Source organism: Lactuca virosa, chromosome 4 (genome assembly GCF_052849685.1).
Source record: "Lactuca virosa cultivar CGN04683 chromosome 4, Lactuca_virosa_CGN04683_v6, whole genome shotgun sequence".
Taxonomy (NCBI): domain Eukaryota; kingdom Viridiplantae; phylum Streptophyta; class Magnoliopsida; order Asterales; family Asteraceae; genus Lactuca; species Lactuca virosa.
The window spans coordinates 40,631,612-40,658,329 of NC_136429.1; the positions used below are offsets into that span (position 1 = coordinate 40,631,612).

Below are 26,718 nucleotides of genomic sequence, written 5' to 3' on the forward strand. Positions count from 1 at the left end.
TCACTTCCCTCAACTGCAATTACTAAACTACCCTTCTAAACTTCAAATTAGTCAACGATATTCATAATCAATCGCGTTAATTTTGCAACAAATTGATTGACTAAATATCATCTGCATAAAGAAGATACCCAGTTTAATTATCGGTTTAACCTATTAACTCCTTTATTTACGCTTAAATTTTCTCTGCTAATGAAACTTAATCCCAATATATCTTCTTAATTTTTCAAAACCACGATCCTACAAAATCAGGGACGTAATCGAAAGAAATCACATACATATCTTCTTCCTTTCTCTCTCTCTCGAACACCTGGATGGGGAGTTCTTCGTTTGTGTTCTATTGCTCATAATTTGATTTGATTTATTGTTGCAGGTCTAAGTAATTTGAAGAAGTTTGGTCCCGATGACATGAAACCGTCGTTAAAACAAACAAATTGTAAGGTCACAATTTTTCCTTCGTTCTCGGTACTTTATCGCAGCCCTATCTCCCTCTTTCTCGAATTCTGATTTCTTCTCCACATTCCTCTATTAAAGGAGGTAGGCGGTGGTTCGGTTATATGGTCGTCTTAGGATTCTGGTCTCATCAATTGGTTTAACCACATACAGATGTTAACAATGATGGATTCACTTTGAGAATTTATGGTTCGCGAATTCTTCTTATTAAGGTTCTTAATTCATGGTATTTTATTTTATTTTTTCTGTTCTATCTTTCTTATCATTACAAGGTCTTTCTACCAAAAATTTGCTCCTTCGTTGTTTGAATTATTGGCTAAAGGGTTGAATTATTGGGTAAAGGTTAGGGACAAACTGTAACATCCATAAAATTCATGAAAATTTAAAACTTTTTCAAGCATTCAAAAACCATTATTTATTACAAAAATGTTTTCAAAATAATTTCATATCAGAGTATCCCAGAAATCAAAATCATAAAATGTGAGGAGGTGCATGATCACGCCTTCGCCTTCCTGCGATCATCTGAAGTACCTGAAACAAAATCCAAAACTGTAAGCCCGAAGATTATGTGTGTCCCCCCAATATACCAACGCCATACAAACATAGCCATATCATAGCAAACAAACAACATGCATATTGAGCCATCAGCCTGACTGGACCGCCTTGTAGGGCATCAGCCTATCTGGACTGCTCTCCGAGCCATCAGCACATCTGGACCGCCTCGCAGGCCTTCAGCCTATCCGGACCGCACGCCAGGCCTCCGGTCCGACTAGTATGCCCTTACCGGGTCTACAGTCTATCTGGGCCGCCCTGGGTATGTTGGCCTAGAGCACAAAGCAGATTCCACCTCTACCCATCCCCAATCATACAATCAACACATAAATATCAAATGCTAACATATACAAACAGTCAGACTGATCTAGCAGATCACTAATCATAGCATCATCCTATATACCAGGATACCGACCTAACAGGTCACTAACACAACATCATCCTATATACCAGGATACCAACCTAACAGGTCACTAAACATATCAACATGCAATAAACTCGGATACAAATCCGAAAAGGGCCAGCATTGGTGCCTTCGACCCTGTTAGTATAGTCAGGACAACTCACCTGACACTGCTGAAGTCCCGCGGATAAACTCTAGCTGCTGGATGATAGATTCCCGAACTGTCAACATCAAAACGACACCCAATTAATAATTGGGTTCCAACACATAACCATAAGTCCATGCTTGGGGTAAAAGACTACTTTACCCCCAACCTAGCTTTATTCAAGCCTAAGGCGCAAGCTCACACTCCAATGGTCCAATATCTCATAATGATCATGGCCCAGTTATGGCCCACCTATGGCCTAATTTTCCAAATTGGGCCCAAGCCTTTCTAATGTGCCTTATCCTAAAGCCCAATCCAAATATTCTAGTCCATATACTTGTTATTGGATGGCCCATCAATAGCCCAATCACCAAAGCCCCGTAAAAGGCCCAACTTAAGGCCCAAACAAAATTAGGGTTTTCACATAAAATGACGATTAGGGTTAAGTGTTCTTACTTAACCCATTAAGGACTTAATCCATTACGTCCATCATCTTACTAGATATATCATACGGTATGATCGGGTGTAATTCATAACGCAATTCCAATGGCCCAAAATGTGGGTCCCAATAAGTCCAAAACAACAAATCCAAAAATTAGGGTTTTCTAAACCCTAATTAGGGTTTACAACCCAATCGCGTGCCCATTAGTCATATGGTTAGGTTTTTAGGTCAATTAGGGCTTCATTAGGTCAATTAGGGTCAAATAAGTCGGGCACCACCCACTACCACCTCGGGTAGTGGTGGTCAATGGCGGCTCATGGCGGTGGCCACCACCACGAGGTGGTGGTTATGATTTTTGGCTACATATGTCCAAGCATCCCAAAATAACAATCACACACACAAAAGCACACAGCCACCCAAGGTGGTGACTGAATGGTGGCGTGAGGTGGCAACCACCACCTCACGGCGGTGACGGGTTATTTTCCTAGAATAATCCAGCCATACAATGTACATACAAAGCAATATCCAAATGAACACACACACACACACCCCTTGTTGGATAAGGTGTCTAAGTCCATAACTATTTCTGGTATGTACTTGACCCGACCCGGCATGATCCATTTGGATTGCATGGCATCATGCATTTGGATAGACTAAATGAGAGAAATAACACTTGTGGTTTATTAATATATTATAAGTTCTAATATATTAATAATATTATTTAATTAGTATTGATCAATAATTAATTTAGAATTAATTAAGTGGTCAAAAGATGACTAATTAAATATATGGGTTGATTATGTACATCATCCATAACTTGTATAGTGGGCTAATGGCTCCATGGATTATTAAGTTGGGCTAAGACCCATAGGATGCTCCATGGATGTTTAAACCCATGGGTCATGGAAATGAAGAGCCATGTTATATTAGGGTTTATATGGTGTAACCCTAAGTGTAACACACTATATAAAGAACATGATATCATCTAAAATTGGCTACACTAAGAAAAGAAGAGGGCTAGGCCGATTTTACAAGTGTTACATATTCTCTCAAAGTTATTCCAAAGCATTTGGTGTAGTGTGAAACATTTGAGGCATCACACTTGGGGTGCTAGGCTCTCAAGGTTTTCAAGGAATCAAATCAACTACAAGGTATGTAATTCTAGCCATCTTTTATGTTAAAAGTTCCCCATGTATTCTAGATAGGATTATGAACCTTGGAAATCATATTTTGCATGTATTTTAGACAAACATAGATCCAAGGTTTTCTAGGGTTGCATGTACACTTAGGGGTGTTAGAATGCTCATAACACATCAGTGGTATCAGAGCCTAGGCTTGTTTGTTAATACTTGATGCAAAATAGTGGAAAAAAGTCGAATTTCTTGCTGTCTGCACAGGGGACTCGCCGAGTCCATGGGGGACTCGACGAGTCCAAGCACAAATTCAACCAACTCGGCGAGTCAGTTCGTGCACTCGACGAGTTGGTCAGGCAGAGTGCAGAATTTTGATTTTTGCTGCTGGAAAGGGACTAGAAACATTACCCTAAACTGTTTTGGTGTTTTAAAACTTGTTTTAGTTGGTGTAATGGTTGTTCTAATCCATTTTCAATGGCTAATATCAAAATTTCATGATTATATGTGTTCATATGTTCTTGAAACTTTGATATGAATATTCATGTTCTTATGAGTTTTTGATAGATCATAGGAATTACTTGTTTAAATGTTTAATTCATGATCTTTATGTGTTTTAATGGAGTCCATAAGTTGTCCTCAAGTTATGGATAACCAAAAGTCTCTTTGTGTTAGAAACCATTAAAAGAACACATAAGTTATAAAATGAAGAGTCTTCATTTTAATAACTCATAAGTTATGAATTTGAAAGGTTTTGTAAAGTTACAAAACTTGCCCTCAAGTTTTGGAACATGTAAAGTCACTTAATAAACTTTAGTTCCAACCCCTAGATTTTTAAAAGTTAAAAATCAACACTTATACTTTATAATATTATAAGATAATATATATATATATATATATATATATATATATATATATATATATATATATATATATATATATATATATGTATAAGAGCAAGTCGTCTTCCAATTAGTAGGCCTCATTCACGAAGCCGGTCTATAAGGGGGGTATAAGGTTGCTGCCTATAAAATGGCAGCTTAATGGGTGTCCACTCTCACCCACCGCTTCCTTGATCGGTGGAGGGTCGTTAGCCGAACGGGTAGGACAAGGACTTATAAAATTCTCATTAAAAGTATGATGAATATTATAAAGTAACTAAATGTTTTATTAAATTCTCAATCTTAGTTACTTTAGGAAAATGTGAATAAGGTGCTAATCCATGAAATTACACTTTACACTTTGTTTATGTCGTTATTGGAGCGTGTGTGGTTAACCGGCACACTAACTTGGACTTAACAAGGTAGGTAAAGGGTGACTTAAGGTTTATTATAGGTCGGTGGAGCGCGTGTGGTTAACCGGCACATCGATTGAGTGATAAACTTTAAGGATACCAAGTAATTTGCATGGTTACTTCACACCTCGTTTTGTGATCCTCGGTATCCCAGTCACAAAACTTGGAGGGCGCACTCGAGATTGAAACATGCCTTTGAAAAGTTCATTGAATCTCAAAAGAATCTAGGAATTTCTAAGAACCAATTAAAACCTAATAATTTATATTTCGGTTTTTGGTGGAAATTGGTGAATCGTCATTCACCTACCTTTCAAATATGTTATAGCTTAGATTACGGCATACCTCTTCTAAGTTATGATATATTGTGATTGGATCCTAGCCTTAATATTACATTTGGGTGTTTTATTAAGGACAATCTTTATATCTAAACTAAACTTGTTCTCTTCTTTTTCAGATGTCTTCCAACAGCACTGCTTCTGGCTCAAACCCTACTGGCTCCTTTTCCCTCATGAACCTATGTGGGAGGGTCATCTTCGATGGTTCCAACTTTATGGATTGGATCCGAAACATCAGGATGGTGACTCCCTACGAGGACAAGGAATATGTCCTCGATAAGGAGCTAAAGGAGATCGATGAGTCCACTGCTACTCCCCAGGAGATCGCTGACTTCCAGACTCATGAAAGAGATGCCACCAAAGTGGCCTGCATCATGATGGCCACCATGACAGCTGAACTCCAGAAGTCCTATGAGGACTACTACCCTTTTGAGATGCACCAAGATATGATGGAAAGATACCATCAGAGTGTTCGTCAAGAGCGGTATGAAATAATCTCCTCCATGATAACAACCAGGATGAAGGATGGAGAATCCGTCACGAGCCACATGCAGAAAATGCAAAGGTATGTGGATCGTTTGCTGAAGTTTAAGGTGAACTTCCCCGAGGAGCTTGCAATAGATATTATTTTGCACTCCTTACCCTCGTGTTACGATCAATTCCACATGACATACCACACGAATAAGGAAGAAGTCACACTCAGCAAACTTCAAGGACTCCTAAAGACCGCAGAAACAGGTCTTAAAGGTAAGTCGGTTGTTAACACTCCTACTCCTACTCCAAACTCCGCCCCTGTCCTGGCAATCAGGAAAGGTAGAGGGAAGAAGAGGAAGTGCTCTTCGAAGGGTACCAAGGGTAAGACCCTTGATGCCTCCTCTTCAAGTGGAAGCAAGAAAGGTTTCGTCACTCCTTCTTCTGACCCAAAAGAGGTACCAAGGCTGAATGCTTCTATTGCCATGAAAAGTCGCATTGGAAGCGGAACTTGTGAAGGATGGGAAAGTCAGACCCAACCATGCAGGTACTTACACTATTCTATCTAATAACTCACCCTATTCTAAGTCTTGGGTCCTTGATACTGGTTGTGGTATTCATATATGTTCTGATTTGTAGGGACTAAGAAGAAGTGAGAATGTGGAGCATGGAAAGATAAACTTGATCATGGGGAATAGGAAAGCTTCACCTGTCACCAAGATTGGAGTTTATTCTTTGTTGCTAAGTAGTTGGTTTACTTTAGATTTGAATAAATGTTGTTATTCGCCAGAAATGGCAAGAAATATTATTTCCTTTCATGCTTTGTATAAACAAGGGTTTACCTTTTCTTTTGATAATGAAATTGGTGGAATAAATGCTTTCTTTAATAATGTTCTTTATTTTAAAGCATTACCTTGTGATGGTGTGTATGAAGTTGTATCTGTTGTAGATAATCTAGGAAATAATGTGTTGTGTATTAATTCTTCTTATAATAATAACTTGGATAAAGCATCATTATGGCATTGTCGTCTTGGACATGTGAGCAAGAAACGCATAGGCCAACTCCAAAAGGATGGAGTCTTGGAGTCATTTGACCTAAAGTCAGATGATTGTTGTGAATCATGCTTACTTGGAAAAATGACAAAGTCACCATTCACTGGTTCTTGTGCTAGGGGTGAAGGTTTGTTGGATCTAGTACACACGGATGTGTGTGGACCCTTCAAATCTGCCACAAGGGATGCTAATCGTTTTTACTTGACTTTTACTGATGATTATAGTAGATATGGATATGTCTATTTAATCAAGCATAAGTCAGAGACTTTTGAAAGGTTTAAAGAGTTTAAACAGGAAGTCGAGAATCAATTGGGCAGGAACATTAAGATGCTTCGATCCGATCGTCGTGGTGAGTATCTTAGTACAGAGTTCCTCGACTATCTTAAGGAATGTGGGATTATCTCACAATTGACACCTCCCAGGACACCACAGCTTAATGGTGTGGCTGAGAGGCGCAATCGAACCTAGTTGGATATTGTTCGTTCCATGATGAGTCGAGCTTCGCTACCAATCTCATTTTGGGGGTATGCCTTAGAGACTGCAACCCATATCCTTAATCTGGTCCCTACAAAGAAAGTTGTCAAAACTCCTCATGAGATGTGGACTGATAAAGTTCCAAAACTAGACCACATCAAGATTTGGGGTTGCGAGGCTTTCGTGAGACGCGAGACTCATGATAAGCTCGAACCTCGAAGTGAGAGGTGTATTTTCATCGGCTACCCACAAAAATCCTTTGGTTACCTCTTCTACAGACCTAGTGACAATGTGGTCTTTGTAGCAAGGAGGGGTGTCTTTCGAGAGAGAGAGAGAGAGAGAGATAGAGAGAGAGAGAGAGTTCATAAGCCAAGGAAACAGTGGGAGGCAAATTGAACTTGAAGAAATTCAAGAGTCAAGTGGTGAAGGAACTTCAAACCCTAGCACTCAACCTGAGCAGGAAACTCCTGTTGAGCCAATGGACAAGTCTGTAACTCTGAGGCGTTCCACAAGGGTTAGGAATGCACCTGAGCACTACTATGGTTTCCATATTACTGCGGAAGGTGAGAAACTTATCAGTGATGAGACATTGGTAAGTCTGGATGAACCTAACAGCTACGCGGAAGCCATGGCAGGCCTCGAGTCTGCTAAATGGAAAGAGGCAATGGACAGCGAGATACAGTCCATGTATGACAATCAAGTTTGGAACTTGGTTGACAATGTACCAGGTCGTAAGACAGTTGGGTGCAAGTGGATCTTCAAGAAGAAGACCGACATGGATGGTAATGTACACACATATAAAGCGCGACTGGTTGCAAAGGGCTTCTCTCAAACTCCGGGAGTTGATTATGATGAGACCTTTTCACCAGTTGCAAAGATTAAGTCCATTAGGGTTCTGTTAGCCATCGCTGCATTTCATCATTATGAAATATGGCAAATGGATGTCAAAACCGTCTTCCTTAATGGAAGCTTGGCTGAGGATGTTTACATGAGTTAGCCAGAAGGTTTTGTCAGTACATAATACCCTAATAGAGTGTGTAAGCTCGAGAAATCCATTTATGGATTGAAACAGGCACCTCGCAGATGGAATCTTTGCTTCGATGAGAAAGTCAAAGAGTTTGGCTTTTCGAGGAGTGAAGATGAATCTTGTGTCTATGTCAAGGCTAGTGGGAGTATAGTTAGCTTTTTGGTATTGTATGTGGATGACATACTACTCATAGGAAATGACATCCCAACTCTGCAGGAAGTTAAGTCCTGGCTTGGGAAGTGTTTCTCTATGAAGGACCTAGGAGAAGCTGCCTATATTCTAGGGATAAGGATCTTGAGAGACCGAAGTAAAAGACTAATTGGACTTAGTCAGAGTACTTACTTGGATAAGGTGTTGAAGAGATTCGGCATGCAGGACTCCAAGAAAGGAGAGTTACCCATCTAGAGTAACGCCAGACTGAGTAAAACTCAGAGCCCGAGTACTGAGGCTGAGATAACAGAAATGAGTCGAGTACCTTATGCTTATGCAGTAGGCTCGATCATGTATGTTATGACCTGCACTCGTCCTGATGTGGCCTTTGCCTTGAGCATGGTCAGCAGATATCAGGGGAACCCTGGCAAGGCTCGCTGGACTGCGGTAAAGAATATCCTCAAGTACCTGCGGAGGACTAAGGACTGGGTCCTTACCCTCGGTGGGAGTGATGACTTGAGAGTTGTAGGGTATAGTGATGCTAGCTTTCAGACTGATAGGGATAATTTCCACGCTCAGTCAGGCTAGGTCTTTACCTTAAACGGAGGAGCAATCACTTGGAAGAGTTCCAAGCAGGAGACAGTAGCTGATTCAACTTGGGAATCAGAGTATATAGCAGCAAGCGAGGCAGCAAAGGAGGCGATATGGCTGAAGAACTTCATTGGAGACCTTGGAGTTGTTCCAGCTATAAAGGAGCCAATGGAAATTTTCTGTGATAGTGAAAGTGCAGTTGCCTTAGCAAAGGAACCAAGGGATCACGGGAGATCCAGACACATCGACAGAAAATACCATTTCATCAGACATCGAATAAAAGAAGTACTCCTCATGGCAAAGAGGGTATCATCGGATGAGAACCCAGCAGATCCCCTCACGAAGGGACTGAGTCGGGTTAAGCATCTACAGCATGCTTGGAGCATAGGGCTGAAGGATGATATTAGTTTTAGTAGTTAGATAATTTTGAAAATTTTAAAGTGTAATTGACATTTGATGATGAATAAAAGGTGTGTTCATTTATGAGTAAAGTGTTGCTATCTTTTGTCAATCGTTTACTATATTTCTTTTGCATGTTTTGACTTCCAGAATAATTATGTTTGGCATATCATATTATTCGAATTCTCCACAGTCGGTCATATGTTGGAAGTAGGTATGAATCAAGACTGTCATGAGTTGGTTGCAGAGGTCTAAGTTGTTGGACATGGCTACAACGCTCATGAGTGCTCATAAGTTCTGAGCATTGGATTCAACCCACGCTCACTGGTATCACTTCATGGAATTTATCTCGAGTGATCGTGAGACGGTAATATCATATAAGTCTTCAAACCTAGAGATATGAATTGTTGCCTATGAGTTGGTTATGCATTAATCGTACGAAACCGCATTGGTAACTCGATGTTATAAAACGTACTTTTGTGTGTGATTCAACAAGTAGTAGAACAAGCATATGAGTTGAAGTTTATATGTTCCTTCTTGGATTAGAAGCGATATCTGGGCCCCTCGATGATTTTGTTTTGACCTATGTACCGGGCCCGGTCAGAACTAAGTTGATGTGTTCAATTAAGTTCTTTGTCAAACAAATCGGAAATCGGGAAACAAACTGCTGGACAATAAGTAAGACATTGTTCCATGTATTTGTCCGGCTGATATCTAGAACAGAGGATTATATGATCACTTATCTTAAATGGCGTATCATCATCTTCTTAGTTCCGAGAGACCTTGAAAGAGCTACGATTGATGATCGGTTCCTGAAGTCATACTTGAAGTTATAGTTATTAGACTTATCCAAGTGGGAGACTATTAGATAAGGTGTCTAAGTCCATAACTATTTCTGGTATGTACTTGACCCGACCCGGCATGGTCCATTTGGGTTGCATGGCATCATGCATTTGGATAGACTAAATGAGAGAAATAACACTTGTGGTTTATTAATATATTATAAGTTCTAATATATTAATAACATTATTTAATTAGTATTGATCAAGAATTAATTTAGAATTAATTAAGTGGTCAAAAGATGACTAATTAAATATATGGGTTGATTATTTAAATCATCCATAACTTGTATAGTGGGCTAAAGGCTCCATGGATTATCAAGTTGGGCTAAGACCCATAGGATGCTCCATGGATGCTCCATGGAGGTTTAAACCCATGGGTCATGGAAATGAAGAGCCATGTTACATTAGGGTTTACATGGTGTAACCCTAAGTGTAACACACTATATAAAGAACATGATATCATCTAAAATCGGCTACACTAAGAAAAGAAGAGGGCTAGGCCGATTTTACAAGTGTTAGATATTCTCTCAAAGTTATTCCAAAGCATTTGGTGTTGTGTGAAACATTTGAGGCATCACACTTGGGGTGGTAGGCTCTCAAGGTTTTCAAGGAATCAAATCAACTACAAGGTATGTAATTCTAGCCATCTTTTATGTTAAAAGTTCCCCATGTATGCTAGATAGGATTATGAACCTTGGAAATCATATTTTGCATGTATTTTAGACAAACATAGATCCAAAGTTTTCTAGGGTTGCATGTACACTTAGGGGTGTTAGAATGCTCATAACCCATCACACCTAGCCAACCTTGTGGTGGCAGGCGGTGGTTGGAGGTGGCAGCCACCACCTCACAGTGGTGGTGGTGGCTTTTCTCGTGAAGTTCGGCCAAGCAAACCCATGAACATACATAACGCGATCTTAACAGCAACCCACGTAAACATATGTTAAAAACAAAACGAACACAACCACCCACCTGGTGGCGTGCAGCGGTTGGAGGGTAACTACGGGATGGAGCTGTCGCTGGAGCGTCGGCGGTGATCACGACTGAGGCATTGCAACAGGAGGAACGGGGGAAGAGAATAGGCGAGAACCATAGCGAACAACAATGACATTTGCAACCTCGAACCTCCGATCTTCTCGACTGACTCACGTCGGTTCGCAACTCCTCACCTTCGCCGGTTGTGAGACGGGGACGATGGTCGTTCCAGTGCTTCTTCGGTTGCTCACGATCAACTCACGACGAACACCGCATGTTCCACAGTCCTCGGTGGTCCTCCAGTTACCCACGACATCCAACAACAATGTTGTAGTGGTGGTGATCGAAGTCGACTAGGCGGCGGCGGCTGAGAGGTCCATATGGAAGGTGGCGGCTGCAAGATATATTAGGTTTAGGGTTTAGTTTAGAGAAGGTGACGGGTTTATACCCGATCACATGAGATCTTTGTTCACAAATACACTTTCAGCCCCTCCTTATCTCTTTCTTTCGAATCAACTCCATAAATTACCATATAACCACCATATTTAATAATTCATTACAACTCAAGTCCCAGAAGTTACCATTTAACCCTCAACATTCCAAAATCCTTTCTATTTAAGTCCAATAGTTACCAAACACCCCCTGACTTCTGAAAATCTTTAAAAAATAAATCCTGGAAATACACTTTAACCCTCGAAAATCCAAAATATATCATTTGGCTCCCCGAAACCAACGTCACACTAAATATTATGGATTTGAGGGCTATTATAAAATAATATAAAATATACATTTACATCTTGGATTACCGGGTTTATAATTTAATTACTCTATTTCAAATGGGGTGTTACAACTCTCCCCCACTTAAATTAGATTTTGTCCTCGAAATTATTCCTTACCAACCCCGACATGCCAAACAGCCTGAGCAACATGGCCACAGTCCCGAGCATACCATAGCCTTTCCAAGGAAACCAAAACCAACCCCGCAGGGTTCTAAAACCCGAAGATGAAATGAATTCCTTGCAACATGATCACATTTACTCAATCTGCAACCTAAAGCCTCGAGATGGTCTGTCTCCCTGACAGACCGCCCACACCGAATCATTGTCGAGTTCACTGTACTTATCTCCCAACTGGCTACTCAACTTCTGATAGCTTAAGGTTCCTACTAGAAAACAGAGTCATAGACCAAATATCCCTGCAGAACACTTGTACTTGACAGAAGCTCGGCTAATCCTTCGAGTAGGAGACTTATCCCTGCAACGGTTAGAATCAGACGAGAGCTGCACAACAGGGTCAAATCAACCACTCTGAGATTATTTAACCTAACTGCGAACAACTTAGTGTATACCCCGAATACGAGCAACTCCACGCATGAATCCCAAGTCACTGAACTCACTTCGACTCTTCTTGCTACCACTTGCTGCTTTTCGAAAGCAGCCGAGACCTCTTTGATCTCACCTTATCTGTCAACTACTCGAAACATCAGACATATAAACGATTGTTGGACCAAAAACACACGCAACAGTCCCACGCGACCTCCAAAGGAGACATCGTCTGACAATAACTACCCTATCTATAACACCACTCATGGTTCCTTCAATCCTTTGATCCATCCGATCATGATAGGCTGACAACCTGTCACCACTGAATCCGACACAAAAGGTGAATGCTACCAGAATAATTGTAGTCTTACATCATGCCTGGTTTCCTTCGACCTACCGTTTCTTGATTCCAATTATGTTGTGATCTACTTACAACCTTGCGAACTGGCCCACCCTGGCCTAAGTCATCTGATCGAATCCGTGAATGCCACGGCTACCATGTAGTCGTTTTGCACTTCCCATACTATCTAGCCGCTTGTGAATGCTACGTCTCCCCCGCAGTCTTACAACACTTTCCACACTATCTAACTACTAGTGAATGCTACGGCTCCCCGTAGTCTTACAACACTTTCACCCCAACTGACTACTAGTGAATGCTACGGCTCCCCCTTAGTCTTACAACACTTTCACCTCACCAGATTCGCAACCCTATGTCTTACCCTCAATCTATCAATCCAAATACCCTCAGAGTCGAGCACACACTCGACCGAACACCCGCACTGAACTCAATTCATGACTGGAGCCCCAAACTGATTCCCCAAAATCTGCTACCAAGCACCGAGAAGACGCGATTCACATGCTGTGGAGTTTTACTGAATTCCAACTCACACTATCCTCAATCCATAGAGCCGCTTGGGCCGTCTGTCTTCCTGACAAGGATGCAAAACTTATCCCAGTTTCGAAACCACTCTTGCTTCCGAATCCAGGAACGATTCTCCCCCACTTTGAATCGACTAAATTCTCAAGGCACAGAGAATATCAAGGATTCCCAATCCTTCTTACCTTACAATGATCGACTCGATGACAACTAGTGCCTACCAACTAGTGCTCCATCACTAGCCAATACCCACAGACCGTATAACTCCTAAAGAACAGATTAACACCTCCTGAATCCCAGTGAAACTGACAGTCTCTAATGCCTGAAATGATACCACACTCAGTTCTTGAAGACCAAAAGACAAATGCTCCCACAAATACCTCACTAACGAGCCACTTCCCTTGGCGCTTTCATCCGACAATCAATAACGGTAACTAAAACTACTGAATTTTGTCAATGCTGAATAACCATCCTGTGAGACCCTGTCTGCAGACCTCCCACATAATACCCCTGAACCGATCTCGACCATAAACCAAGTTAATACTGAACACTCCCAACCCGCAACTAGAGAAATGACCTTTCGTAAACCATTAATAATTCACGGCATGCACATGGCATATGTCGTCACTTGAAGATATAACCCAACACAAGCAGGGTAACAAACCCAGAGACACACTTACCCAAACCCTTGGAACGGAAAACTTTATCGTGCGGTTTTCCGCAAGTGCTGTACTGAATCTGGCCTTGCTGGCCTCTCAAACGCTGTTCACAAGTCTTGGGTCCCCTCTTGGGACCCTCAAATATAAGCATCTGATCTAATCCCCTCTTCCCAATGTGCTCCAAATCAATTTCCCGCTCTCGGGCCGTAGAAATCATATCATTTAGGATCTCGCACCCTGACACACTCACCAGCTCAATCATCCACGGCTGAACTGCAGTAGCTGAAACAACCTCTGCCCTAAACCAGGCTACAACTACTCCCAAGACATAGTCTCCAATCCCGATAGTGCAATAGATTGCACAATCAATCCTTGCTGCCCGATACAAGAGATCTAAGGCGAATCGGATCTTAGCTCCTATGGGTAGGGACGGTAATCGCATATGCCTCACAAGATACTCATGCCACATCGACCCACCCACGCTCATCAGCGCTGAAATACTATCGCCAACCCTTGCGACCAACTGACCCCGAGCTAGAATACACCCTAACCCTGGGATCACATGCCTGCTCACTCCCTCGAACTCGGAAAACTGAAAGGGCAATGCCCTAAAAAACGACATTCCAATCCATCAATCAACCATTCTACTTTCAGCTGCAAACTCAAGCTGATCATAATCATCACTCCCTTCTCGAGTCCTGCGAATCGCATCCCGGCCTCGAGCAAAACCCCCGAAGCCTCAAATCAAGACTCACTAGGTCTGCACCAAACAACCAAAACGATAACGCCACTGGGCTCACACCAAATACCAGGACCATCCTCATGTCTGAGCAGCCTCAACCAAAAGATCAACATGAATAGAACCACTGCCGCGAACCATGGCATCCAACCATGCTACCTTCCCTGACTAGCCCTTAGAATCCCCGATATCTTCCTGGATTCGAGTATGGATCCTGTACTTTCAGTAGTATGGGCTCAATACTACCTTCCACACCTATCCATACTTTCCTGAAGAATTATCTCAGGTCCTCTAAGTCCTAGTCACAAAATACTTCTGAAACCTGCTCCTTAGCGAAACAACTGCACTAAATACTCCCTAGGCTATCCTAGGACTCACAACACCTCCTCTGCCATCAGCTGCTGAAGAACCCCTACCGACACCAGCTAACCACCTCACAAATACAATTACATGCAACTAGGATTAAATAATCCTTCGGCTAAAGGACCCAGACCTACCGCGGTTGGACTCAGACGAGAGCTGCACAATAGGTCCAAGTCCTTTATCCTAAGATTATTTAACCCTCATAGCATGTAATTTTAATGTATTCAATCGATGGTTAGCTCTCATCAACATGGGTCCCACAAAGCACAAGCAAGCAACATTCGAGCAGAGAAGCCGACTAGCACTAAGATGCAATAAAATCAAACAAATCCTCGATCTCAGAATCCCAGCACCTTACGCGCATTTTCGCCCTGCCCTCACTCTCTCAAGAGTGGCTAATCCATCCTCATGCCGACCCGCTATGAACCGCCCTCAACCAAGGAAACCTCCTCTAACCCGTCCAATAACGCTGCTGGCCGGCTGACCCCATACGACTCATCCATACCACGCTTACCACACGACCCTCCATTGGTGACAGATGACTATCGCATGAGTACAATCACATACCCCACCGTTTAAACAACTTAGGGTAAAAGATTCAATCCCACAACAGTTGGACTCAGACAAGAGCTGCGCAGCAGGATCAAATCTCTCAGCCTAAGATCCTTTAAACCATGCGGCATGTGACTTAACGTATCCATTTAATAGTCAGTTCACACGCGAAAGAGTCACAAATCATCTCAACAAGAGAACTCTATAGGAACTAAGGCATCATATAATCAGACAATTCTACCATGCAATTCCTGAAGATCCCTAGCCTACCACTAGCATGTTGTTCTAACATCATAATATCAAATAACCGTATAGTACTTTGGGGTCCACTTACTGGCTCCGGCTGATCGTACACTTCGCATCCTCCTTTAGTATTTTGAAAACCATTTGAAAATCTTTTCCTTAGTTTGAGACTGGATTCACATGAGTGTTCCTCCAGTTCACTCAAACCAAGGGTCTAATACCAACTTGTAACATCCATAAAATTCATGAAAATTTAAAACTTTTTCAAGCATTCAAAAACCATTATTTATTACAAAAATGTTTTTAAAATAGTTTCATATCAGAGTATCCCAGAAATCAAAATCATAAAATTTGAGGTGGTGCACGATCACGCCTTTCCCTTCCCGCGATCATCTGAAGTACCTGAAACAAAATCCAAAACTGTAAGCCCGAAGCTTGGTGAGTTCCCCCAAAATACCAACGACATACAAACATAGCCATATCATAGCAAACAAAAAGCATGCATATTGAGCCATCAGCCTGACTGGACCGCCTCGCAGGGCCATCAACCTATCTGGACCGCTCTCCAAGCCATCGACACGTCTGGACCGCCTCGCGGGCCTTCAGCCTATCCGGACCGCTCGTTGGGCCTCCGGTCCGATTAGTATGCCCTTACCGGGTCTGCAGTCTATCCGGGCCGTCGTGGGTTTGTTGGCCTAGAGCACGAAGCAGAGACCGCCTCAACCCATCCCCAATCATACAATTAACACATAAATATCAAATGCTAGCATATACAAACAGCCAGACCGATCTAACAGATCACTAATCATAACATCATCCTATATACCAGGATACCGACCTAACAGGTCACTAACACAACATCATCCTATATACCAGGATACCGACCTAACACATCACTAAACCCGGATACAAATCCGAAAAGGGCCTGCATTGGTGCCTTCAACCTTGTTAGTATAGTTAGGACAAATCACCCCACACTGTTGAAGTCTCGCGGATAAACTCTAGCTGCTGGATGACAGATTCCCGAACTGTCAACATCAAAACAACACCCAATTAATAATTGGGTTCCAACACATAACCATAAGTTCATGCTTGGAATAAAAGACTACTTTACCCCCAACCTAGCTAGATTCAAGCCCAAGGCCCAAGCTCACACTCCAAAGGCCCAAAAAGTCAAACAATAGACTAAAGCCCAACATATGGCCCAATTTTCCAAATTGGGCCCAAACTCCTCACATGGTCTTACCTTAAGGCCCAACCATTTATTCTAGTCCAAACACTTGGCATTCCAATGGTCCAATATCTCATAATCATCAAGGCCCAATTATGGAAATTGGGCCCAAGCCTATCCAATGGGCCTTACCCTAAGGCTCAATCCAAATATTCTAGTCTATATACTTGTTCTTGGATGGCCCATCAATAGCCCAATCACCAAAGCCCAACAAAAGGCCCAACTTAAGGCCCAAGCAAAATTAGGGTTTTAACATAAAATGACGATTAGGGTTAAGTGTTCTTACTTAACCCATTAAGGACTTAATCCATTATGTCCATCATCTTACTAGATAAATCATACAGTGTAATCGGGTGTAATTCATAATTCAATTCCAATAGCCTAAAACGCCGGTCCCGATAAGTCCAAGCCAACAAATCTAAAAATTAGGGTTTTATAAACCGTAATTAGGGTTTCCAACCCAATCGCGTGCCCATTAGTCAAATGGTTAGGTTTGTAGGTCAATTAGGGCTTCATTAGGTCAATTAGGGTTAAATAAGGCAGGCACCACCCACTACCACCTCGGGTAGTGGTTGCAATGGCGGCTCACGGCGGCAGTCACCACCACGTGGTGGTGGTTATGATTTTTGGCTACATATTTCTAAGCATCCTAAAATAACAATCACACACACAACAGCACATAGCCACCCAAGGTGGCGGTTGGTGGCGGCAGAATGGCGGCGTGAGGTGGCAACCACCACCTCATGGCGGTGACGGGTTGTTTTCCTAAAATAATTCGACCATACAATGTACATACAAAGCAATATCCAAATGAACACACACACAAATAACACACACACACACACATAAAAGCCACCCTTGTGGTGGCAGGCGGTGGTTGGAAGTGACAGCCACCACCTCACGGTGGTGGTGGTGGCTTTTCTCGTGAAGTTCAGCCAAGAAAACCCATGCACATACACAAATCGATCTTAACACCAACCCACGTCAACATATGCTAAAAAAATGAACACGACCACCCACCTGGTGGCGTGCAGCGGTCGGAGGGTGACTACGGGATGGAGCTGTCGTTGGAGCGGCGGCGGTGATCGAGACTGTGGCATAGCAACAAGAGGAACGGGGGAAGAGAATAGGCGGGAACCATAGCGAACAACAACGGCATGCAACCCGAACCTCCGATCTTCTCGACGGATTCACATCGGTTCACGACTCCTCACCTTCATGGGCAGTGAGACGGGGACGATGGTCGTTTCAGTGCTTCTTCAGTGGCTCACAACCCACTCACGATGAACACCGCATGTTCCACAGTCCTCGGCGGTCCTCCGGTTACCTACAGCATTCGACAACAAGGTTGCAGTGGTGATGATCGAACTCGACTAGGCGGCGGCGGTTGAGAGGTCCATATAAAAGGTGGCGACTGCAAGATATATTAGGTTTAGGGTTTAGTTTGGAGAAAGTGACGGGTTTATACCCGATCGCATGAGATCTTTGTTCATAAATATACTTTCAGCCCCTCCTTATCTCTTTCTTTCGAATCAACTCCCTAAATTACGATATAACCCCCATCTTTAATAATTCATTACAACTCAAGTCCCCATAAGTTACCATTTAACCCTCAACATTCCAAAATCCTTTCTATTTAACTCCAATAATTACCGAACACCCCCTGACTTCTGAAAATCTTTACAAAATAAATCCCAGAAATACACTTTAACCCCCGAAAATCCAAATTATATCATTTGGCTCGCCGAAACCAACGCCCCACTAAATATTATGGATTTTAGGGCTATTATAAAATAATACAAAATATAAATTTACATCTTGGATTTCCGGGTTTATTATTTAATTACTCTATTTCAAACGGGATGTTACACAAACTCTAATTTAACCTAATTTCTTTCCAAGGGACATCTTCATGACATTCTCAAAATAAATGAGAAATTTTGTATGGAAGCATAATAGAATCTGCTGTATTCTCATTTACCCTCCACTAATTGCTGGTGAACTCATTTTTTTAACACCCTTGTCAGCACACCCATGAACAAGGTAATATATATATCATCCTTTCACATTCTTTTTGAAAAAATAATTCCAAACCCTTGTGTATGTTAATTTTTTTTATACAATTCTTTGTTTAAAGATGCATTATAGAAAAAGAATTTATTGGCTTGCCAGTGTAAAATGTTTTAAAAGAGAACTTATAGACACTAGAGAAGAAAACCTGAGTCAGATCAAATATTTATACGAACCTGAGTCTACTTTGGGCTATGTGGAGGTAAAAAATTTCTATATAAATCCAATAGCTATTCATATTGAAATTTTTGTTAATCTTTGATCGGATGGAATGGAATTATGAAGGATTGGAATGGACAATCTAATGAAAAAATGGGTCGTGTTTAATGAGGGATAAATTCTTTTCTAGACTAAATAAACCTTCTGAATAAGACTAAATGACCATTTTATCCTTCAATTTTGACAAACTATTTTCATAATGTTCATCAGTTTTTTTTTAACGTTATAGGAGTGATAAGGATAATAGAAGAAGAGGAAATAGGTAAAACTAAGCCAATTTTTTTGGCTTAAACAATAAATCACTAAACCCAAAATGGCATTCAAATTTTGTAGCCCAAAAAACACGGGCCGGAAAGGGTTTCTCGCATCAAATTATGATGCTTAGATATTAAAAGAATTTTGGGCATTTATGATTTATGATTTTCAATTATTGTTGTTATTAAGATGTAGGTTCACAATGAATGTACAATGAATGTACAATGAATGTACTGGAATCACTTGGTCTTCTTCTTGTTGTGGTAAAAGGTATTGGTTAACAGAAAAGGTTAAAGATATGTTTATGATTGATGTTTAATTGAAATGCAATTTGCATGCATTAAAATCTAGACTTATACTAAAATGCAAAATTGTTTAACTTTAACGTTATGTTATGTGTTTCCTTTAACAATGTTCTCTTTTTGGGTGCTGGTCAAAAGCTATGGTATCGTTGGGTTGGTGTTCTTGGTTATGATCATCTGTGCCTATGGAAGCTCTTATAAATATCATATGTTGGTGTTTTGATGATGATGTTTATAAAAAGGTGTATTTATGTTGTGTGCCTATGGAAACTCTTATAAATATCATATGTTGGTGTTTTGATGATGAAGTTTATAAAAAGGTGTATTTATGTTGTTTTTTACTATTTTGCCCTGGGATGTTGGGTTTTTAAAGTCTGTTCTGGTGGGCATCCGACTTTGGTTAAAGAATTTTCATTTCGACCTGGATTGATGGATTTTTTTTTTTTTTTGCTTTATGGTGTTGATTTCATTCTTTATTTTTCATTTATTTTTCTGTGGGAGATCCAATGTGCATTGTTAATTCTGAGAGTCGCTATAATGCATTGGTATTTTTGGTTTGTTGTTGTTGGTTCCCTCCTGATGCATCTATGTTGTGCAATCCTTTCAATAGTTTCTTCTTGGTGTGTTATTTTTATTCTTTGTAATCTTTGTACTTTGCAGCTGGCTGTTTTTGTATACATTTAATTTTTTTATTTGCCGTTCAAAAGAAAAAGAAGTTAAAATCTTATTGTCTTCATGATGAATGCTTTCTTAGGCACATGGCATTTATCTCGTGAATGATTAACTACAAAGCTAAATATTTTAATTTAAACTAGTGAAGGTTCCCCCGCTTTGCGGGGGTTGGAAGCCTTAGGTTGATTCCGGAATGACATTCTGTGTATTTATCCTTAGGCTCAAATCTAAGTTTCACATTTTTGGATGTCGGCTAATGAACGTACAAAAATATCTCTACAGCTGTTGATTTGACTGCAATTGAAATTGTAACAGCAATACATATGGCCATAATTGCGGGATCCACTCTAACAACCTCAAGTTTCCTACGTCAATTATCATTGTAAATATAAGCATCACACACTAGTTATTTTTTGTCTGCCATACAAACAAATCTAAAAAAATTAAGGGAAATTACTTTTCGACTTTAAACCATAAAACCAAACATTGCCACATACCTGTTTCCAGATGTTTTGTGATTGAGTTAGCCTTGCCTAGACTTTCACCAATTTTAGAAATTGGATTCCTTGAAAGGACTGCAGGTAGGGCACAGAAGCAAAAATCAGGTGGATTTTAAAATAGGATCATATCCACATAAAATTAAATCGGAAAAATGCATTACAATCTTTAAATAACAATCCAAGAATGGAAATGAATTCCTTCCATCGTCTCAAGTCTCAAGGAAGGGTGAAATCCACCAAGCATGGAATATGAAAAATGACAATAAAATTATATTTTGTCCATTCGGCAACCAAACATGTCATGGAATGGAATCTCAAATTCCATTTCCATTCAATTGAAGCAAGCTTGTAATTGTGGATATATATATATATATATATATATATATATATATATATATATATATATATATATATATATATATATATATAAAGGGATGAGTTATATGAGTTGTGCAAGAACATAGGGTACCATAGCACAGTAGTATGTCAATGGGGTACTTTTTTTCTTTGTGAATCATAATCTTCATGACAGAAAATTGAAACAAATGCAACTCACCGTAAGACAAACACACCCTTCTATCCCTTTTAAGCTTCAGATCTTGTTCCGCTTAACTGATAACCACTTCGGGTTCACACATTGTTTCAGCCCCTGGTTTATCAATCACATGAAACCCACATTACGTGATGTTTATCATTCTTATAAAAAAAAGGCAATATAAAAATAAAAAATAAACAAATATGCATTCTGAGATTGAACTGGTATCTTTCATGTTCATGATTGACAACAAAAATAATTATAATGTTATCAGGCGCCACAATTTCAACAAATTGTAGGACTCCTTGTGCGTTTTAATGTAGATGAATTTAACTTTCATTAGGAAATATAAAAATTCAAAATTAATTTTAGGATTTCAAAAATCCAAGGTGTTGGCATGTAGGTCAAAATAGATGAGTATAGCTTTACCTCAAGAGACGACAAATTGGTAAAGGTGAGGTCCAGTCTCTCCAATTTCTTGAATTCAGCCAATCACGAAACCTAAGAAGAACTTTCAGGAATGGAAACCATAAACATAAGCAGAGCAATAGATGGAAATGCTAATCTCTTATGTTCACATATAATATTTATGATTTTCATAAGGTCATTTTTTATCATATTCAGAATCTGCAATAGTAATAGTAAAGTCAGTAAGAACAGGGTAAGAAAAAATCATACCTCAGTTTCTAATACAACAAATTGAAGTTGTCTAATTCAAGCTTGAGGTAAGAGAAAAAATCATCGTTTAACCTGCGAATGACGATATTAATATGGCTTTAATGGTCAAAATAAGATGAATGTTTCGACACACAAGTAAAAAGTAAAGATGAAATGAAAGAATTTACTTGCGGCTGTTCTTGCAATCTCAAAACGAAGATTTTGACCTTCCAAATTGTCTCTTGGGCTGTTTTGATAAGAAAGTCAATTGGTAGATCTTGTATAACAGAATTAAGTATTAAATATACTATGATTAAAAGGAGAAAAATATTACCTTTTAGAATTGGCTATGAAAGGTTGAGGAGTCTATATCTAAGAAATTGATTTTGTTCCTCCCCAATTCATCGCTGGTCATCATGCATCCGTAACGGAAATCGAGGACCATCCCCCTCCCTTTTGTCGATCATTATCATCAACCCTAAGGCACATCGTTGAATAACATCGCCTGATTTAAAAAGAAACACAAAAAATAAACAAGAAGCAAAAGAAAAACATGGAGGACGATAGCGGCGAAATACAGGGGCATATTGAATCCTCTCAAAATCTCATAGGAAGGAGCAGAAGTTCAAAAAACTCACCAATTGCACTGTGTATTTCTACTTTGACGGACTCAAAGTCGGAGAAATCAACAATTGCACTGCGCCCGAAGGGGTCTACTCCTCGGTAGATCGAAAATGACATGAAGAAAGGGTGAAAGATCGCGTGGGAGAAAAAACAGATACAGATAAGAACGTGAGCCAGAAGCCGATGGTAAAAGTTTAAGCCGGTAAGGGGGTGAAGAAGAAGAATTATGATCGGAAGAAGCAATGGAAGAGTGGATTTAATATGGAATCGGTGTTTGTAGAAACCATGAGAGAAACATTGGATAGAAAAGAGGAGTGAGAAACGCAGGTAGGGAAGAGGAAGAGATCAAGACGTATCAAAAGACAGTGTGCATAGGCGGTGGGTTCACTGAGGAAATAACACGTATAAATCAAGCCGATCACAGTGCCATTGAGCAGCCAAAGAAAGAAATCAGCCACCATCAACCAGCCGCCGACCCATCGGCTCCAAACCAGCCAGCCAAAAAAGAGCTGGTTTGGCTAGCCTCTGACACCGATCAGAAAGGACCAAATTGTAATTTTAAAAAAGAAGTGGACCAATTGTGATATAGAGCTAATAGCTGGACCAAATATGTCAAAAAACCAACAGGTTTACTGTAGCTAAGTTAATAGAATTTTAATATATATATATATATATATATATATATATATATATATATATATATATATATATAATTTGATTATTTATAATTATTTTTTTCTTTAAAAAACCACATTAGCTAATAATAAAAGCGATGCTACAAGTAGAATATTTAAATTAAAAGACATTTACATATGATTTTTAAATTTTTTTTAAGAAACTACTAAAACGTTAATTAGTAAAATAAAGAAACTATGAAAAGATTAATTAGTAAAATGAACAAATTATCACAACACAAAGACTTAATTTCATAATATGTTATTAAGTGTAATCATGTTAAGTGCTAAGAACCGGTTTTGATGGGTATCAGTTCCAAAAATATGAACCGGAATAGGAACAACTCTTATTGGTTACGATTTTGGACTTACCAGTTAAAAACTGTTTCGGCTGCAGAAATAGATGTCCGTTCGTGAGGCATTTAGATTCATCGAGCAATTTGTTGTTTCATCGACGTTATAGTAAAATTTCATATGGATTTTTAAACATATTGATTTTAAATTTAATTTGATTATAACTTTAAACTTTCATTTTAATTTTATTATAGCATTTTAGTTTCATCTTTTCTCGGTTATAACAATCAACTTTAATGTTATTGTTGATTATAGAATTTTGTTTTCTTATTTTTTTAATTGTAGCATTTCACTTTCATTCTAATGTCAATTACAAAATTTTAATTTTATTTTTCTATCCAAGCATTCAACATTTATTTTAATGTATATCACTTTACTTTTATTTTTCCAATTATCACATTCAACTATGATGGTAATGTCGACTATAACATTTTACTTTCAATATTTTTCAATTATAACATTCAACTTACAAGTTGGTGTCAGTTATAACATTTACTTTCATCGTAATATGATAATTATAGCATTTATATGAATATTATAGCATTTTTTAGATTGCTTTAGGAAATTTGGTTTTGACTATGAAGGTTCAGAATTAATACTCTTAAAACTCATTTAGTTTTTATTATAAAAGTAATTATATTGTTCATTCTTGAAAGAAACGTGTTTGTTTAAAACTACAATGTCAAAGTTCAAAATTTTCACAATATGCTTTTTGGTTTGTTGTTTGGATATGATAGTTGATAGGAATTGAGGGGAAGGGTTTAGTTGGTTTTGAATTTAACTTTGGAGGCCCTACATTACAAGGATACAAGGTTAACAAAATTTGTATGTGTAAAAGGCTTTCTATTTTAATTAGTAAGAATTTATTATATTTGTTAAAATTAATAAACATAAGGGGTTTACATTTCCATAAGAGCAGTAAGGAATTTTTTAAATTTATTGTGTTTTGTTAATTTATTTTTATTACATTTTTGTTATATTAAAATTTTCGTATATCATATTTACATGATTGATTGTCTTTTTTTACACTCTATTCAAATTTATATCCCTTCTATCAAAATCATTAACTTAATTTAATAAAATTTTAATAAAAATTTGATGTTTCATAATTATTTTTAATTATCAATATTATTTTTTTATTACCCATGGTTTTCATGGGTTTTAACCTAGTTATATGGTAAAAATACTAATTTCTTTCTCGTATATCTACATCATTTAATCAAACATATTTTTTTTTCACGCATTAGTAACCTAACCCACCACAACGAAACCTAATCTTTTATATAATAAATATAAAACTATATATATCAACATTAGTACATTTTTTAGAGAAACTTTTAACATATTTTAATATATTTTACATATTATAAATTTAATTTTAATATTTCTATAAACATAACATTTTCTCTATCTACTCTAATAAATGAGGGTTTTTTTTGCCATATGTCACACTCTCATTCAATTTGTCAAATGTCATTTTGTAGTTATTTTAAAATAATTTCCTTTCCACATGTCATTTTATGGGTTTTGTATTTTAATAAATTTCACATAATACTTTAATGTAATAATTACAATAAATGTAATAATAAATTAATATTAATTTCATTAATGGACTTACCTTCTAATTTCAAAATTCTCAAATTAAAGCTCATTAGTTTATTTATTTAAATTTAAAAGATAAAAAAAATCAATTTTAATAATTCACTATTTTTCTTTTTTTTTATAAATCCAAAGTTTTTAAATATTTAGACATTTATATTTAATTAATTTAATTAACACATGGAATACATAGTTACGATAAAAGAATAGTTTTTTAGAACGCGTGACCGGATCTTGTTAGCTCTTATTTTGTTTTTCCCGCCACTTCTATTTTACTACAAAACGTGTATTAACTCTTATTTTGTTTTCTCGACCCACTTGTATTTCGCTACAAAACGTGGATTTTATCCTTCTCTGCATTCAAATATAGCAGTATATATCGATTATAAACCCGGCTAATTTTTCGGCATGGGGGGCTTTGAGGGGGGCAAAGTGGGCAGCTGCACAGGGCCCAATTTTTTTCATTATATATTTTTATTTAAAAATAAAAAATTATAATAAAGATAAGGGCATTTTTTTTCTTGTTCGTCCTGGGCCTTTGAGAATATTTACTTTTTCAGGACCGGCTCTGTTTTTCGGTAGTTTTAAATCTTAAATTGTAATCTCGATCCGCATTCAGCAGTTTCAATTTTCAAAAATTTGATTCCAACATTCTCGATCTGCATTCATCTTTCTCTCACCTTTTTTTTCGGTCGTCCTTCTTTCTACTCCCCATTTTCAGCTTTTGATTTTGATTATAATCAGGTTATTCACACAACTCTCACTTATCAACCCTATCTTACTTCTTGGTCGATTTTTCCATCCAAAGTTCTCCGGTATTTTTTCTATCCATGGTGATTTGATGAATGATGAAGTTTATGTTGTTGAATTTACGAAACAAGAGTTGAACGATATCAGAGAAAATATTTTGTAATCGTCTCCACATCTACCCATAAATCTGTTTTTCATTGCATGGTGGAATCACATTCCAAGTTTAGCCATCAGGAGTTTCCAATTTACACCGATAAATCAACTCCCTAATTATCAAGATTTTCATGTTGATTAGCAAGATCTTGTTCATGTTATTCTATACATGTTCTTCAGTTCTTATGCTTTAATCAATTGAACCCTAAAATTCTTGAAAATCAAAATCGTGGATTCTTATTATGTCTCCTTATTATTTTGTTTAATTTAGGGAACTCTTTAGTAAAGTCCCAAACTTTTGTGCCAATTTAAGTTTTAGTCCCAAATTATTTTTTTTAATATAAAAATGTCTTGAAAACAAGTAAAATGTTGCATTTTGGCCCTTTTTTACAAGCAGTTACCTGCTTAGGTGACAAGCCAAGATGGAAAAGTGGTTGACGTCGAATCAGAGTTTTTGGAGGGGTAGGCTTCGGTTGACGTGCCAGCTACGTGGCATACCCATATCAGCTCGTATCATTTGTTTGAAAAAATTAGAGTTTTTGGAGGTGTGGGCTTTGAACCATCAACCTCTAACATATAAATTTGACTCTTACCACTAAGCTACAGGGATTTTGTTGCAAATCTTGCTGAACAAA

At 38.6% G+C, this 26,718-nt stretch overlaps 1 long non-coding RNA gene across 5 annotated transcripts; it reads right to left on the reverse strand.

Annotated features, from left to right (window-relative positions):
* Positions 1-821: 821 nt before the first annotated feature.
* On the reverse strand, positions 822-22,918 carry LOC145109686 (uncharacterized). Of its 5 annotated transcripts, none has more exons than XR_013709143.1 (8): positions 22,568-22,918; positions 22,264-22,434; positions 22,118-22,176; positions 21,951-22,022; positions 21,702-21,783; positions 21,294-21,386; positions 20,735-20,812; positions 822-981 (listed from the first exon to the last, which is right to left on the reverse strand). It is a non-coding gene; the product is annotated as an uncharacterized LOC145109686 (long non-coding RNA). The 5 variants fall into 5 exon arrangements; XR_013709142.1 differs by lacking the exon at positions 822-981 and adding an exon at positions 1,102-1,626; XR_013709141.1 differs by lacking the exon at positions 822-981 and adding an exon at positions 20,055-20,602.
* Positions 22,919-26,718: the final 3,800 nt, after the last annotated feature.